Genomic DNA, 19,112 nt, shown 5'->3' on the forward strand with positions numbered 1-19,112 from the left:
CATCTACCTCTCCCCTTCTCCCTCCCCTTGACCTCTGATAACTGCTAGTCTATTGTCTATGAGTCTCTGCTTGTATGTCCTGTTTGTCTGTTGCTTTTAGGTTTATATCTCACATATAAATTATGTGGTTTTCAACTTTTTCTATCTGGCTTATTTTGCTTAGAATGATTAGCCCAAGGTCCATCAGTGTTGTTGTAAATGGCAATATTTCATCTCTTTTTACGGCTGAGTAATATTATATTGATATATGTACCACAGCTTCTTTTTTAAAAAATTTATTATTTATTTATTTATATTTTAATTAGTTTCAAGTATATAGTACATTGGTTAGACATCTATATAGTTTGTAAAATGGCCCCCCCTCCAATTGCTCCCTCCCTCCGCTGACCCTCCACCTAGCCAACGTACTAATGCTAACTGCATTCCCTATGCCATGCTCCCCATACCTGTGACCATCCATCAGTTACTAATTTGTACTTCTTTAACCCTTCACCCTATTCTCCCAGCCCCCCAAACTCCCTCCCTTCTGTCCATCACCAAATTGTCCTCTATATTTGTGAGTCTGTTTTTGATTACTTTGTTCTTTTTATTCCTTAGATTCCGCATATAAGTGAAATCATATAGTGTTTATCTTTCTCTGTCTGACTTAAATACCTTCTAGATCCATCAAAGCAATATCTTTTTCCATCCCCTTCCTTTCCATATGTAGGAGTCTTGTTTTCTTGTCCTTTCAGCCACTCTTATCTTTTGGTTGGAGCACTTAATTCTTTTCCATTTCAGATACTTATTGATAGGAATGTAGTTGATACCATTTTTTATTCCTGTTTTTGATACAGGATATTCCTGTTTTTCTTCTTAAAGAAGTCCCTCCAACATTTCCTGTAATACTGGCTTGGAGGTGATAAATTCCTTCAGCTTATTTTTGTCTGGGAAGCTCTTTATCTTTCCTTCAATTCTAAATGATAGTGTTGCTGGATAAAGTATTCTTGGTTGAGATCCTGGGTCTTCGTCCTGTCGAATATTTTTTGCCAGGCCCTTCCGTCCTGCACAGTTTCTTTTGAGAAATCAGCTGCCAGTTTTATGTTATAGGTTTTCCTTTATAAGTAACTATCTGTTTTTCTCTTGTTGTTTTTAATATTCTTTCTTTGTATTTAACTTTTGGCATTTTAATTATGATGAGTCTTGGTGTGGGCCTCTTTGGATCCCTTTTTTTGGAATTCTCTGAGCTTCCTGGGGTTTTATGTCCATTTCCTTCACCAGGTTAGGGAAGTTTTCCATCATTATTTCTTCAAACAGCTGTTCAACATCTTGATTTTCTTCAGTTATGCCAATCAGACAGAATTTGGACCCTTAATAGTGTCTCATACGCTCCTTAAATTATTTTTATAGTCTTGTCATCTTATCTCTTGCCATTCTGATTGCGTGTCCTTGGTTTTCCCATCCTTTAGATAAGGCATTTGATCTTTTTTTAAATTCACTTTGTTTATTCCTTTGTTTATTCCATTTAATATACTTCTCATCTCAGATAACGTGTTCTTCATTTCAGACTGGTTCCGTTTTATAATTGCCATTTCCATTTTTATGTTTTTTTTATCTCCTTGTTGGAGTTCTTTACACTTCCCAAAAGTTCATTTGGCATCTTTATAACCAGTGTTTTGAACTCTGCATCTGTTAGATTACTTGACTCCATTATATCTGGATCTCTGTTCTCTTCTCTCATATGGTTTCTGCTTCTTTGTCTTCTCATTTTGGCTGCCCTTCTGTGTCTGTTTCTATGTATTAAGCAAAGATGCTAAGTCTCCAGTTTTATTAGTGCGGATTTGTGAAGTAGGTGTCTAGTTGCACAGTCCTGAGAGGGGTTCAGCTACAGGTCAAATTTAGCCCAAGCCTTTGCCCCTCCAGAGCCACCTGTTAAGATTCAGCAAGCAATACACAAATGCCGTGCTTATAGTTGCCTCAAAAGGCCACACCAGAAACAGAGGCCAGCTGCCTCCTCCAGTGTGAATCTCAGCAAGAAGCTCCTGATTCACTGAGCATAAACCTGGATGTGGCTTCAGCGGGGCCAGCAAGTTGGGGGAGGTGGGGTTTCAGAGAATCTCTGGGCAGAGCGACCACAGCGAAACTCTGCTCGCGGTTGCGGCCCCTTTAAGAGGCATCTGCCGCTGCTGCAGCCTCCGTCTCACTCATCCACTGGAGACCCAGCAGTCCCACGTCCTCGCCCCGTCCTACCTTCTGCCATTACAGAGTGAATTCTTGGATTTCTCCCAATTTGCATGGCTTGTTCATCAAGATTCCAGGCGATTTTTCCTGGCTGCTTCTCCTTGTTTTCGTCGCAACTTTGATTTGGTTGCCAGAGGGATGAACAGAGCCTCTATCATCTACACCATTTTTTTTTCTCCCGGGCCATTCTTATTTTAGAATTCAACATATTTATTAATCTTCTTTTTGGTTCCACTTGAGAAGAACTCAAGAGTCCAAAGAAAGTGCTTTGGCATCCTTAGGAAGGGCTGACGTCCAAGTTCTGATTCTGACTACAGATGAGGCTGCACGCTGAGCCCTGTCTACTCCACGGATGCCCGGGGAAGCCCTCTCCTGCCTCTGCAGCAGACCATTTCCCGACCTTCCCCTGTACCACAGCTTCTTTATCCAATCATCTTTCGTAGGCCACTTTGGTTACTTCAATGTCCTGGCCACCGTGAATAATTCTTCTATGAACATGATTGTGTAAATATCTTTAGGACATGAGTTTTCAAGTCTTTGGGGATAAATACCCAGTAGAAGGATTGCTGGATCATACGGTAGATCAATTCTCAGTGTTTTGAGGAAACTTCATATTGTTTTCCATAGAGGCTGTACCAATTTGCAGTCCCAGCAGCAATGTATGAGAGTTTCTTTTTCTCTGTATTCTCTCCAATACTTGTTATTACTTGTCCTGTTGATTATAGCTATTCTAAAAGGTGTGAGATTGTATCTTATTATGATTTTGATTTGCATTTCTCTAATAGCTAGTGAGGTTCAACATCTTTTCATGTTTGTTGGCCATTTCTATGTCTTCTTGGGAGAAGTGTCTGTTCAGGTCCTTTGCCCATGTTTTTTGATTGGTTTGTTTGTTTTTTGTTGTTATTGACTTGTATGAATTCTTTGTATATTTTAGATATTAAGCCCTTATCAGAGGCATTGCTTGCAAATATATTTTTCCATTTGGGTGGTTGTCTCTTTACCTTATTGACTGTTTCTTTTGCTGTGCAGAAGCTTTTTAGTTAAATATAGTCCCATTCATTTATTTTATTTTACTTCCCTTGCCTTCGAGGTCAAATTCATAAAATCTTCTTTAAGTCCAAAGTCCATGAAGGTATAAACTTTTAGTTATGAAATAAATGAGTCATGGGGATGCAATGTACAGCATGACAACTATAGTTAGTAATACTGTATTGTATATTTGAAAGTTGCCAAGAGAGTACATCTTGAAAGTTCTTATCACAGGAAAAAAAATTTTAATTATGTATGGTGATGGATGTTAACTAGACTTATTGTGGTGATCATTTCAAAATATATACAAATATTGAATCATGTTGTACATCTGAAACTAATACAATGTCATATGTTAATTATATCTCAATAAAAAAGAGTTGCTTTCACAGAAGCACTAATGATTATATGAAAATATTATGAACAATTATATGCCAACAAATTGGACAACCTGGAAGAAATAGATAAACCCTTAGAAATGTACAATCTTCCAAGACCAAATCAAGAAGAAACAGAAAATCCGAACAGATTAATAACCATTGACAAAATTGAACCAGTAATTAAAAAATTCCCAACAAATAAAAGTCCTGGACGGGATGGCTTCACAGGTTAATTTTATCAAACATTCCAAAAAATATATACACCTATCTTTGTCAAACTATTCCAGCATTACCTTAATTCCAAAAACAGACAAAGACATTACAAAAAGGAAAATTATAGGCCATTATCTCTGGTAAACATAGATGCAAATATCCTCAACAAAATATTAGCAAACTTAATTCAGCAATACATTAAAAAGAGCACATACCATGATCAAGTGCAATTTATTCCTGGGAGGCAAGTGTGGTTCAATATCCACAAATAAATTAATGTGATATACCACACAAACAAAATGAAAAATAAAAATCATATGATCCTATCAATAAATGTAGGAAAAGCGTTTGACACAATCCAGTATTCATTTAGAAGGAAAACTCTCAGGTAGGTGGGAATAGAGGGAACATACCTCAACATAATAAAAGCTGTATATGATGAACCCACAGCTAACATCATAATCAAAAGGTCAGGAACAAGACAAGGGTGTTCACTTTCACCACTTTTATTCAACATAGTATTGGAAGTTCTAGCCACAACAATAAAGCAAGGGAAAGAAATAAACGGCATCTGAATTGGAAAGGAAGAAGTAAAACAGTCATTATATGCAGATGACATGATATTACACATAGAGATCCCTGAAGATTCCACCAACAAACTATTAGAACTGATAAATTTAGTAAAGTAGTAGGATACAAAATTAATATTCAGAATTGGTTGCATTTTTATGCACTAATAATGAATCATCAGAAAGAGAATTTAAGAAAACAATCCCATTTACAATTGCATTAAAAAAATAAAATATCTAGGAATGAATTTAACCAAGGAGGTAAAAGACCTGTATTCAGAAAGTTATAAGACATTGAAGAAAGAAATTGAAGAAGATTAAATAAATGGAAGCATATACTATGCTCATGGATAGGAATAATTAACATCATTAAAATGTCTCTACTACCCAAAGCAATCTATAGATTTAATGCAATCCATATGTAAATACCAATGGCATTTTCTACAGAACTAGAACAAATAATTCTAAAATTTATGTGGAAGCACAAAAGACCCTAAAGAGCCACAGCAATCTAGAGAAAGAAGAACGAAAGTGGAGAAATCATGCTCCCTGATATCAAACTATACTGCAAGGCAATAGTGATCAAAACAGCATGGTAGTGGCATAAAAACCCACACATAGATCAATAGAACAGAATAGAGAGTCCAGAAATAAACTCACACCTATATGGTCAATGAATGTATGACAAAGGAGGCAAAAATATACAGTGGGGTAAAGACAGTCTCTTCAATAAATGGTTTTGGAAAATTGGACAGAAACATGCAAAAAAGAAAAGAAAAGAAAATGAAACTAGACCACTTTATTAAACATATAAGAATAAACCCACAACAGATCAAAGACCCCAAACCATAAAACTCCTAGATGAAAACATAGGCAGTACATTCTTTGGCATTACTCTTACTAATATTTTTTGGATATATTTCCTCAGGCAAGGGAAACAAAAGAAAAAATAAACAAATGGGACTGCATTATGTGATGGCCTGCTGAAATGTGAAAGGGTTAAAGAATAATTAAAACCTGAAACTGGACAAAGGAAGTCTATAACTTAGGCCTAGTTTCTGGAACCCCTAACCACATTCTGTTAATCATGAAACTTGTAACAATGAGCTCATACGCTAACTGCCAATTTTAGCCTGTGTAACCCTGCTTGCTTGCGTGGCATGAAAAATAATCAATTGTATATAAGCTGAAAATTACTGTTTGGCCATCGCCCATGGGAACACTGACTATTGTCCATGGGAACATAGGCAATCACCCATAGGAACATAACATTCTAACACAAGCTTTCTGCTTCTGTACTTCCCGCTTGCACACCTGACCAGTGGGTTGACAGGTAGTGAATAGGAGAAAGATGGACCTTTGTGTTTAAGACAGAATGAGGAATGGGATTTGGGGCTTAAAAACCTTGTATCTTGGCATTTCGGGGCTGCTCCTTTGCAAGGACAGCCGCCGGCTAATAAACTGTCTCCTGGTTAAGAGCACTCAAGTTGGGTCTGGTTATTCTGGACACAACACATTAAACTAAAATGTTTTCGCATAGCAAAAGAAAGCATCGACAAAGCAAAAAGACAGCCTACCAAATGAGAGAAGATATTCATCAATGATACATCCATAAGGGCTAATATACAAAATATATAAAGAATTCATACAATTCAACACCAAAAAATAAACCGATTTAAAAATGAGCTGATGACCTGAAGAGCCATTTCTCCAAAGAGGACATACAGATGGCCAAAGATATATGAAAACACGCTCAAGTGCAAATTAAAACCCCAATGATATCACCTCACACTTGTCATGATGGTTATCATCAACAAATCAATAAACGACAAGTGTTGGCGAGGAAAGAAACCCTCAATTTTTGTTGGAGAAAAGGGAACTCTTATGCACTTTTGGTGGGATTGCAAATTGGTGTAGCTACTATGGAAAACAGTGGGGAAGTTCCTCAAAAAATTAAAAATAGAACTACCTTATGACCCAGCAATTCAACTTCTGGATATTTATCAGAGAAAATCCAAAATACTAATTCAAAAAGATGTATGCACCCCTATGTTCATTGCAGTGTTATTTACAATAGCCAGATTGGAAGTAACCTAAGTACCCATCAATAGAAGATTGGATAAAGAAGAGGTGGTACCGTTTGCTTTTTAGGTTAATAATGGGCTTAAATGAGCCAACTGATATGGTTCATTATAGAGTTTTTAAAGACAAGCCTTGTTTCTTCTTGTGAATAGCAAGTTTCTTGAGAACAAAAACTATGTACCTTTCTCTATCTTCTTGCAGCTCCTAACAAAATACCTATCATGAAATAGGTATTTAATTGAAATTTTTATTAATATAGGAATAACTGAATACTTTATATACAAAAGAAAATGGGTGAGATTTTGAATGCAAAAGTCACCAGAAATGTATCCACAGTGTCCAAGATTTTTCGACATGTCTACTTCTAGTATTCTTGCTGGCTGGTCAGATGCCTTTGAAGCATTAAAAAATAAATCTGTATTTTTTTTTCTACAACTGGGTCTTAGTGCTAGGAAGTGTTTATAATAAAAATCAGGCTTTGTGTGTGTCTGTGTTTAATATCAAATTTCTGGAATATTTGTGAAGGACAGCATCTAGCCACTTGTACATGCTCCCGAGAAACAGAAAACATGAAATGAACTAGGTCTCTTTTCTCTGTCACAAACTTCTAAACTCTGGTGTTAGAGGATGAGTTAGAATCACAATGAATAAGCAAGGGTTTATGATGGATAAGACTATCGTATTCATTTATTAAATTCCTAGCACCTAACACAGTGCTAAGCATAATGCAGTACTTAAAAACATTTGTGTGTGTGTGTGTGTGTAAATGAACCTATGAATAGACATTTAATTTCAGAATTGAATTTTTATTGCTTTTGGAATAAATGTGTTTTGTGACATATGTTTCATAGCAAAGAGGTTGGTAACTTAGTTCTGTGTAGCAACACTGCTAGCATAAGAGAGGGCTCTCTCTAAACCTAATGAATCCAACCAGAAGAATCTTAACCCTGGATGAATACTGTAAGATCTAAGCACTAACTCTGAGAATGCCACGAGTTACTGAAGTTGGCCAAAGATCTGATCTTTACATACTGGAAGATTACTCAGTTGAAGAGGAGCCATCAAGCTGGAACAGGTCCACAGTGAAATGAGGATCGTGTAATGAATAATAGAGTATCACATACAATAGATAGATCCCAGATGCGAATGGAAGCAAATGTTAGAGAGAATAGCAATGAAACTCTAATGATAGAAGATTTTTGAGGAATATGCTGTGTGGAAATAAAATTGCAGGATGAGACAGTCTTCAACCTGAGCCATATCAGATTGTTTCCTTCAACTAACAGTTGATGGAAAGTAGAAAGTTTGAGAATGGGGGCACAGAGGACACGGTATAATGTCAAAATCAGTAATTCAGGCAAACATCAAGTTATAATAATTACTTCCTTTATTCAGTCAACGACAGGTGCTGGACACAGAACTGGGTGTTATAAGAAATAAAATAAATGTAAGACATTTTGCCTTTCAGTAGTATACAGTGAAGAGATTCCTCTACTTTTCAGAACTGAAATAATAAACATGTCAGGTACCTGCTTCAAATTTTTCATTTGTAGAGTGAAGATATTATTCTCTGCCCAATCTACCTAAGCAGAGTTTAAAGATAAAATGGTAACATTATTGTGAAGGTGCTTTATAACCATAAAATATTCTATGGAAATAGAGAATTCTTCTTCTATTACTATGATGACAACAGTAGTAATAAATAAATAAAGCAAGAACATCAAACTAAAAAGTTTTTGCACAGCAAAGGAAACTATCAACAAAACAAAAAGACAATCAACTGAATGGGGGAAAGTATTCACTTATGATACCTCTGATAAGAGGTTAATATCCAAAATATGTAAAGAACTCATACAATTCAACAGCAAAAAACCCCAAACAATCCAATTAAAAAATGGGCAGAAGACCTGAACAGATATTTCTCCAAAGAGAAAATATAGATGGCCAATAGTCATATGAAAATATGCTTGAAGTCACCAATCATCAGAGAAATGCAAAATAAAACCACAATGAGATATCACCTCACACCTGGCAGAATGGCTATCATCAATAAATCAAAGAAGAAGTGTTGGTGAGGATGTGGAGAAAAGGGAACTCTCATACACTGTTGGTGGGAATGCAAATTGGTACGGTCACTATGGAAAACAGTCTGGAGGTTTCTCAAAAAATTGAAAGTGGGTATACCTTTTGACACAGTAATTGTACTTCTGGGTAATTTATCCAAAGAAAACCAAAATAATAATTCATAAAGATCTATGCATCCCTATGTTCATGGCAGCACAATTTACAAAAGCCAAGATATGGAAACAACCTAAATGACCATCAGTAGACGATTGGATAAAGAAGTTATGGTTTATATATACAATGGAATATTACTCAGCCATAAAAAATAAAATTTTACCATTTGCAATGACATGGATGGACCTAGAGGTTATTATGCTGAGTGAAATAAGTTAGACTGAGAAAGGTAAATACCATGTGATTTCACTTATTTGTGGAATCTAAGGGACAGAAAGAACAAACTAATCAAAAACAGACTCACAAATATAGAGGACAATCTGGTGACGGCCAGAGGGGAGGAAGTTGGGGGGCTAGGAGAATAGGGTGAAAGGTTAAAGAAGTACAAATTATTAGTTGATAGATGGTCATAGGAATGGGGAGCACGACATAGGGGATGTAGTTAGCATTAATGCAATGGTTAGGTGGACAGCTAGAGGAGAGAGAGCAATTATGGGGATTGTTTTATAAACTATATCAATGTCTAACCAATGTATTGTATACTTGAAACTAATAATAAAGTTTAAAAAAGAATAAAGCAAGAATTTAAAAAGATAATGCAAATACTGAAAGAAGTTTTTAAAATAGTAGTGATTTAGAATGGTTTCCTAACAGGATGCAGATATTGATCTGTGTGTAACTAACAACCCATGACCAAGGCCAGGGGAGGCAGCATCAGAATAGTCCCTAATCCTTTCTGCTACTTTTGGCCTGTTTACAGACAGTTTTATCAGCTTAAGTCTACAACTGTTATTAGATGCAGCCACATACTTATTACCCTATGGTTTGGTATGAAATAGCTTCTCCTTATTTATTGAAAAAAGAAAAAAAAGAAGAGGTGATACATATATACAATGGAATATTACTTGGCCATAATAAAGAATGAAACCTGATCATTTGCTACAACATGGATAGACCTAGAGGGTATTATGCTAAGTGAAATAAGTCAGACAGAGAAAGACAAATACCGTATGGTTTCACTTATATATGGATTCTAAAAAAACAAAATCAACAAACAAAATAGAAACAGATTTATAGATATGGAGAACGAACTGATGGTTGCTAGATGGAAGGAGGTTGGGGAATTGGGTGAAAAAGGTGAAGGGATTAAAAAAATACCAATTGGCAGTTAAAAAATAGTCATAGGGATGTAGAGTACAACATAAGGAATATAGTCAATAATATTGTAATAACTATATGTAGTGCTAGGTGAGTACTAGACTTATCAAGGGGATCACTTCATAAATTATATAAATATCTAGCCACTATGTCGTATACCTGAAACTATTATAATATTGAATATCAACTGTAATTGCTTGTTAAATCATACAGAAATTTTTATTGGTATAGGGGAGAAATAAACCTTTGGGGCTTTTTTGACCTTATTGACTGAGTTTCTTTCTTCCCATTCTATTCTTTCCATTCCAAAAGACAAAAAAGATATGGTCCTCACTTCTAAAAGGTAACTGACTCCCTGCTGAAAACAATTATCAGCACAATCATCTAGGGTTTGTACAGTTTTATACTTAGTGTAGTAGAAGATAAAAATGTCCATAAAAGTAATGATTCTTTCCTATGAGACATTTACAATATAGTGAATGAAGATGACTTTTATTTAGGAATTTAAGGAAATGCTTTGAAAAGGCTTTAGAGTCATGTTATCAGTAAATGCAATAGGAATTAACCGTGCGATGTGACCTTCTGTCTCAGCCTTCACATCTCTCATAGCAGGAGGGAAGGGAACCAACAGAGCTTGCAGGCTTCTAGTGAGACCATCATTCTGCCCCTCAATACAAACTATGCAGGTGTCTGACCCCAAGAAGAGGCCACAATTAGATTTCCTCACCTACCCTCTCAAAAGAGATCAGCCATTTTAATCCCATCAAGCCCTGTCTGCCTGTTATCTCAGTCTTCATATTTTTGAACCTTCCGTTCGCCCCCATTGATTCTTATCTCCTTAAATCTTGGTACTTTCCCTAGTCAAGCTCTTATTCTTCTCTGACCATAGAAACCCTTTATTATGCCCTCTAGTGAGCATTTTGCAAGTAGAATCCTCGGCCTCATTTCTGCACATTGCCTTTACATTCCTGCTCTATGTGTCTGTCTCTTGCAACCCTCTTAAATAGTGCAGGCATTTTTCTCCCAAGCTAGGACTCAAGTTTGGAAGGAGTCCTTTTTTTTTCCCTCCCTCGTAAAAATTCCCTAACCTTTGAAGAAAATTCTATCAAATTTCCACTGCAACCCTGTCTTGTATCTTTAACCGTCCTCTCCCTTTCCTTGAAGATTTTGGCAGTTGTCATCATCCACATAGACAGTTCATACAATACGCTTGTTTCAGTTCTTTGACCTGTGTTCACATCTACACTGATGCTGATTTTAAAAACTTGATGTTTAATGTTATGATATGGATAATTAAAAATATTCTTGTATTACTTTTTTTCTAATTTAGTTTGTATATATTCAAATCTTAATGAATATTATTATTGAAAGCTTAATATGCTATTGCCTGATATTCTGTAGAATAATAAGATAAGATATAAGCAGCATGTCAGATGTTATAAAAAAGCTAAACTTCATATTTTTTATTAGTGATAGGATGTTGTTGCCTTACCTACCTATAGTTAAGAGACTAAATCACTCATCTCATCCATTGTGATAAAAATGAGGATTTATTCTTTAAGGAATCACAAGTTTTAGGTTAATTATATACAAGCTATTCCTCCCATTCATAGGTGTAGTTTTTCTAGCTCTCTTTCCTTTATCTTCTTTCTCATTCTCTCTCTTACACACACACTTACACACACAAACACATACTGACACACACACACCACACCACACAACAAATATTACTCTAAAAATGTGCCTGATTAAATCTGGCTTTCATTTTCTATAAAATGCTGTAGGAGAAGGATGAGGAAGAAAAAGAATGTATTATTCTTTTAACTTTTAACAATATCCTCTGATTTTAAGTTGTGACTGGTTGTAGGAATTACATTCTGGTATAAGCTTTGAAAAAACAGGCTTCAGAAGCAATGAAAATGTGCTTAAATATAGCTCTGTTTTCTTCCTTTTTTTTTTTCACAGCAGTAAAATAAGATAGCCTTTATAACGTGAAACTGTGACCAGTTCCAAAACCACAGATTTACTACATACTTAAAGAGAACTTGTGCTAGCTATGAAGGAACTGGTTCAATTTAGAATTTTTTTTTAGCAACTGACAGATAATGTGAACCAATGAGCCTGAGGGAGGAATCATTTTTCTCTTTTTCTAGTATAAATAAAAAAGCCTTGTGTCTGTGTAGAATCACTGTCCCTAGCTGTGTCTGTGTAGAATCACTGTCCCTTCCTGTGATGAATGAGCCTGCCTCCCTCACTCCAGAATGAGGCAGATGAGAGCCAGGTTTGGGAGGCGACAACGTGAGGGAGCTAATTTCTGTGCAGATATTGGTGCTAAATGAGTTTAGTTGTTAGACATTCAGAATTAAATATGCTAAAAATTTTTCACATTTAATTTGGCTATTTTTGAACTCATAAGCATTCTTTTGTATGAAAATCACATGCCAATCTTTTCATTATTTCATAAAATCTTACTTTTCTCCTTCTTCAGCGATATACATACCTGCTGTCTTTCAAGTTCTATGGCTCTCCCTGATGATACTTCAGGAAAGGGAAAAAGTGTAGACCTCTTGCAGCCACAGCTCCATCATGTATGACACCATGTTTTAATAACAACAGTCCAAGGAAAGTTGGGGAACAGGGCTGCATTTTCTGAGGAATTCAACTGTTGAATCTCTAGTAGTGGGAATATTTCTCATCAAAACTAGAATGTTGCCTGTAATCTCTCTTAGGAGGGGTAGAATAGAGTCACAGTGGCACATATTTTTGTGCTGTAACAGATACTGTGAAAAGAGAACAAGATACACTAAAACCCTTTGCTTGAGAGTACACAGCAAGGGTAGAGTGAAGTTAGCAAAGCAGGACTTATACCTGAAAGAAATTTACAAGGTTTTAAATTGAATTTGTGATCTAAAACAGTGTATGTTCAAAGACTTTAGTAAGATGTTTAAAGACTTTGTAAAAAGTGAAGATAATTTTGGAAAACATCCCAGAGGTAGAATTGGTGTTAAAGATAACTGGGCAAATGCATGTAGATTTCAAAGTTGCTAAGAGAGTTTTAGAGATATACTTGCATCTTGCATTCCTGGGGTCGTCTCCCAAATTCTTTGGGGGAAGCTTCTCAATTTTTGCGGTAAATATCTTCATTCTCTGTTGGGACTTTATTCCATCATTTACTGCCTCACTCATTGATGTCTTCAATTTTATTCTACTGATTCAATTCCTGTAGCCTACAAACATACTTAGAACTTTCCTATAATTAAAAAATTTCTAATCTTGAGCCTGTTGTCCGATTGGGTTACTGTTCTATTTCTGTTATTTCTTCAACAAATTATTTGTTTCTAATACCTGACTATCCACTCACTCTTTACTTCTTGTAGTTGAGTTTTTATATCTGTCTTTGTTTGGGCTCATAATAAAAGTACCATAGGCTGGGTGATTTAAACAAGAAACATTTATTTCTCACAGTTCTAGAGGCTGAGAAGTCCAAGATCAAGGTGCAGGCCAGTTTTGTGTCTGGTGAGAGCTCTCTTCCTGCTTTGAAGATGGTCACCTTATTGTGTCTTCATATGGAGGAGAGCAGAGAGATAGAGAGATCCTGTGTCTCCTCCACTTCTTATAAGGGCATTAATCTCATCATGAGGGTCCCAATCTCATGTTCTAATCTAACCCTGATTACGTCCCAAAGACCTCTCCTTCAAATACTATCACACTGGGGGTTAAGATTTCATCACATGAATTTTAGGAGGACATAAACATTCATTCCATAACACCTACTATTTATGGAACCCATCCCCATGAAGGTCACCAGTGATGTCATAATGGTTAGTTCAGAATGTCTATTCTTTTGTTCATAACAGACTCGTTGAGGTATAACTATCATGTAATAAACGGAACATATGTAAAGCTTACGGTTTGATGAATATTGACATATGTATACACCCATGAAACCATCACCATAATAAAATTAGTGATTATAACCATCATTCTCCCACATTTTCTTGTGTTCCTTTGTAATTCCCCCTTTTGCTCCTTCTTGTACCCAATCTCCCTTTCCTAGGCAACCACTGATGTGCTTACTGTCACTGTTGATTAGTTGCCTTTTTCAGAATTGCTAGAATTTTATGTAAATGGACAGTATGCACTGTTTTGGTTTGGCTTCTTTCATTTAACATAATTATTTGGAGATCCATATATGTCATTTCTTGTATCAGTGATTCACTCCTTTTTAGTGCTGAGTGATATTTTGATTGCATAGATATATCAGTTTGTTTTCCCAATTTATATAGATATGTTTATCAAAAAAAGGGTGGAACATATATAATAAACTGAAAGATGCATGGAACATCTACAGTAAAAAGCCCAGAAATAAATGTTGCTATATCTAAAAATCTAATATGTGATTAAAGTGGAGAGCATAAGCCAATGAATTCGACAAATTTAAACAAATTATTTGGAGTCATCGAACAGGAACTTGAAGCAAAAAATATAATTAGATCCCCCTTCACTCGATACGACTTGGGTAATTAAGCAGAGCAGTGATATTAAGATTATACAGTTTATTTTATTAAGTAGATTGAGACATGATCTTTTAGGAAGATTATTTGGCAGTGATATACAAGGTAGATTAGAAATAGGAATGACTGGAATATGAAAGCCAAAGCAAGGAGGCTATGGCAGCATTAGGAGTGTGAATTAATTAGAACAATGGCAATGAGAATGGTGAGAAAATGGAAAATATGAGACAGATTTCAAATTTTCAAAGGAGGAAATAATTGGGCGCTATGTTTCCTTAACCAATATTTAATTAAAGTGATTTCTTAATTTTTTTCCAAACTTGTCTTCAGGTGGCAGACATTCTTATATTTTTGCCAGGAGAACACCAAACAGGAGACTAGAGTTCTAGATCTGGTTCAATCACAAACATTCTGTGTGACCTTAGGCAAATAACCTCCTAAAGCATCTGCTTTCTCTCCTGCAAAATGAATGGGCTACAGCAGATAGACTCTAAGACTTCTTCCAGCTCCAAATTTCTTAGATAATATATTTATTCTCTTGAACTTCATACCTAGTTGGGGCTATGATGACAGACCAATTCAGCTGGAAATGAAAATACTAAGTGGATTGTGTGGACTAACTATCCACACAGGGCCCTAGTCAAGTAGTTAACTATACTCTAGATTAAAAATCCTCTCTTTACACTTTCTCTTAATGATGAAGGGAGCTGTGCACAAAGGAATAGAGTCGTAGGGTACTAATTTGCTTCTGCTCTGCTGGGTCAAATGGCACTCAAGAGGTTAGCTGTTTGTAACTGAAACACACATAAAGTTCAGGGAAGGAAGAAGCCCAGAGTTTGGTTACTTTTGACAAATTACAGGCCAATAGGGACTGCCTATTAAGATGACCCAGAGGAAAATTAAACTTTTTAATTAATCTCCTGTGTTCCTCTGGCTCATGCTAACACCACAGATAAGCAGAGGATTCTTCTAGCGATTTATTATAACTCTCATTCTCACTGATTACTCTCTGTCTGCTCTCTAAATGCTTCTCTGTGGAAGAATAGCAGTTAGCAAAGGGAGTTGGGTTCCCCAGTGGACCTTGTTAAAATTGTTGTGGTTACGGGGTGATTAACTTATGTAAATGATGAATGTGGCCAATGAACCGAGCTATGCACACAGAACATATCCAGGAGGCAGAGAATCACAAAGTCTAGTCACACTCTGGAGAACTGTTTAGTATTTAAGGATGAATTCTGAGAGAAAAATGAAGCCTGAGAATTACTGCTTTGATTGCAGAAACACAAAACATGAAATGACTGATGATTAGAAGATCTTGGTAGAATCTGTACATGTTGCTTTAGAATAGAATACTGAAGCAAAGGTAAAAAAAAAAAAAAAGGAAATGAATCAAGCAACCATCTTTGAATGAGAAAGAGAAATATTTCACTCCACGAAAGTGTTTAAATACCACTCACTAGGATGAAGAACATCTTTTGGTAACTAGAAAGCTTTCCAAGTAGGCAGTTATTTCCTCTGGATAGTCTTCATATCCCTATGGAAACAGAATCAGAATCAGGAATTTGAACAAAAGCAAAGGGCATGAAATCTTAAGCTGTGCGAATCTGTGAGGATTGTCTCAGAGGCGGCTCAGGGAAGTGATTTTGTATCTGTTCCCATGTAGTCTTCTAGGTGGTGGGGCACATCAAAAACTCTACTGTATAAACTTTGAATTGCCACAAATCATGTTTACTTTTCTTTTTCAAAGAAAATCCCAAGAAAAGCTGTATAAAACAATAAAAGCCAGAGGGAAGTCTATGGCCATGCTACCCTGAACATGCCCTATCTCATCTGATCTCAGAAGCTAAGCAGGGCCAGGCCTGGTTAGTACTTGGATGGGAGACCACCTAGGAATACCAGGTGCTGTAGGTGTTAAAAAAAAAAAAAAAAAAAGCCGGAGGGAGAACTATTAAGCCCTGCGTTAATAACAGAGGGGACGGTCTCAGGCTATGAAATGAAGGTAGGCACCATTTAGAAAAGATCATCTCCAAATGCAGCTTCTGTGTCTTTCTTGACCCTGGTTCTTTTGGTTACGGAAAAATACAACTGAGATTTTTTTCTATACTTGTTTCAGAAACAACTTTGGATGCCAGGAGTTTTGATGAATATGTTTACATAATAATTTTCATGCCTTAAAAAAGCCCATCTCTCATCTACCGCAGTTACTAAGAGTTCATGATCATTATATTTAACACGTTAGAATGTCATCATATCACATGTGATAAGTTCAGTATGCTTTTTGTGTGAATACATCACTTTTATATGAATGATGAAGCAGTTGACCTTCAATTATGTGACTTATGACACCTGTAGAGAAGAAAGCAAGCTGCTCCAGTGATTAAATTTGCATGACTGTGGTGACCTCAGAAAGGCTACATTCCCTTTTAAGATAGCCTTCCCAGAAGAAAACACAGTTGAAGCTGCCATTAAGCAGCCTCAGGACTGTAGTCTCTCTTCTATAGTTCACAGATTCTGGCTGATGATGTCATTGACACAAAGGAGAAAATGCAAAATGAGGGGTCTTAAGTCAGCTTCCTGGTGAGCGTCACACTTCCGGCTGAGGCCTGAGACCAGCTCTGTGTTTCGGCTATGGCTGGAGGCCTGGGATTGGGGCTCCTTCTCGGCTGTCTCTGGAAGGGTGAGTAGGCTCCTGCACCTTCGGGTCTTACAAAAGCGTATGTTGTTGTTTTAAAATTTGGAATAATTAAAAAAATCTCCAAATTCCAGATTTATTAATACTTACTGCACCTAAAAGGCCATCAGTAAGCAAATAGCAGCATAAAACTCAAAGCCTTTTTTGTTTTCCTGCAGTTGCAGAGAACAAGTATGGAGTATTTTAGCATTCATCTGTGGTATCTTCGGAGGGAGCCATGATGCAAATCTGTAATCACTCTATATCCAATGCTTACAACTTCTTCTGGTACCTTCCCTTCCCAGGACATGTGCTTGAGTCCTTGTAAAAGGCTCAAGGCCTTCTCGGCAGGGACGCTACAACATGACGTATAAACGATTCTCCTCTTCACTGCTCATCCTCCAGGTTCAGAGGGCAGATACTGCCATTTACTACTATTCTCTAGGGGACAAAGAGGCAGGGAACCCACGAAAAGCAGAACAGAAATGGGAATGATCATAGCCTTTGCAAGAGGCGGACAAGAGAAGAGCAATAACTGCTTTCCCCTCTAATTCAGGGTTCCCAAACTTTTCCGCTTGGCACTGCTATCACAAAAAAATTTTGAGTCCAGACACACTATATATCATGAAGCTCTCGGTTCAGTGGTGACCAGTAGAGAAGAATCCACAGGAGAGTAAAGTCCCTTCACTCTCAAATCCAGGGAGTTTGTATGTATATAGATATTCCCCTCTCTACCGTACACTTTGAACAGTTCCCAACTGGCTTATATTTCTCTAAAAATATAATTCTTAGAACATAACAACACACCTCAGATATAGCTTGACCTGTCATTAAGCTACAAGGAAACCTAGAGAAAACTAGGTCTGAGAAGGGAAGGTATTAGACCCTGAGAAACTAAAAATTTTCTTCAGTTGACTGAGATAGGAGGGTCTCTTTTATTTAGAGTTGGGAGAGCAGAAGGTCAATCATAGAATTCCCCATTTTTCTGAGAGTTCTCTAAGTTATGTGAAAAAAAAATCTGATTTTTCTTAGTTGGATTGTATTTTTTGTTATAGTTTTACGTAAAAACAAAACAAAACAAAACACTGATTTTCCTCCTTGCTTCAACAAATTTATTTGTGCTGATTTTTCTCTGATACTTCTAAAATGGATATCATCTACATTTCGGAGTCTGAAATTTCAAAGAGCTTTCTCATTAATTTACATAAGTCATTCCTTGTTGTCTCCTGGGAAGTCAGTAACATTTACAGAGTTTTCATGTTTGTAAAGGGTTTCTTGGGAAAAGCAGCAGGCAGTCTTAGAGAAGTACCTGGAGTGGCAGATTGAAGCTCCTTTGGTGTTCTTGTGTTGTGATGTGCATGTCTCAATGGTAGTCCAATAAGAAGGAGGGAAGAGAGGTTCCTCTTGGAGGGCAGGAATCCTGGAGGAGAGCCGAGACCTCCGCCCGCATTTTAGTAACATTCTCCATTGGCTCTCATATCTCACATCTGGCAGATCTCCAAATAGACAACACTGCACTGAATTTACAGTGTTTGGGGCAAAAGTTCATGTCCGTTTTCTGTGAACTTGAAGGTTCTTTTAATAGAAATTGGAGACTTGGGTCGGCCAGATAATCAGAATGTGGTCCAGACAGGGTGCGTATGGTAGATTAATAAGAGAAAAAGCCAAGTTTTCATCAGATTATCTGCACATAAATCTCTAATGGCATAGAAATGAGCAAGAGATGCTAGAGAAGGAGGATGATCATTGCGTGTTAGAGGTGGTTTAGAAGCATTTATCTAGAGGCTGTTTTGGTTAAGTGGCACATACATGTGGGATCAGCATTTGGTATATACTCAAGTAACAAAGCAATCTCTAAAGTTCTACATGGCCCATTCAAGTTTATGATTATATAATTTCACTATGATAACGGAGCTACTTTCCAATATTGTAAGGCTTTTAAAAAGCAAACGATCAAAACTGATACTCTCAGTGTAATTTAGTGGAAAGAATACCTTTGATGTCAGAACAGCATGGGTTAAAATCTTTTTTTATTTCT

At 36.6% G+C, this 19,112-nt stretch overlaps 1 pseudogene; it reads left to right on the forward strand.

The window, feature by feature from the left end:
* The first annotated feature begins 16,195 nt into the window (after positions 1-16,195).
* On the forward strand, positions 16,196-16,314 carry LOC111734261 (annotated as a pseudogene).
* The last annotated feature ends 2,798 nt before the right edge of the window (positions 16,315-19,112 follow it).

Source organism: Pteropus vampyrus, unplaced genomic scaffold, assembly GCF_000151845.1.
Source record: "Pteropus vampyrus isolate Shadow unplaced genomic scaffold, Pvam_2.0 Scaffold916, whole genome shotgun sequence".
Taxonomy (NCBI): domain Eukaryota; kingdom Metazoa; phylum Chordata; class Mammalia; order Chiroptera; family Pteropodidae; genus Pteropus; species Pteropus vampyrus.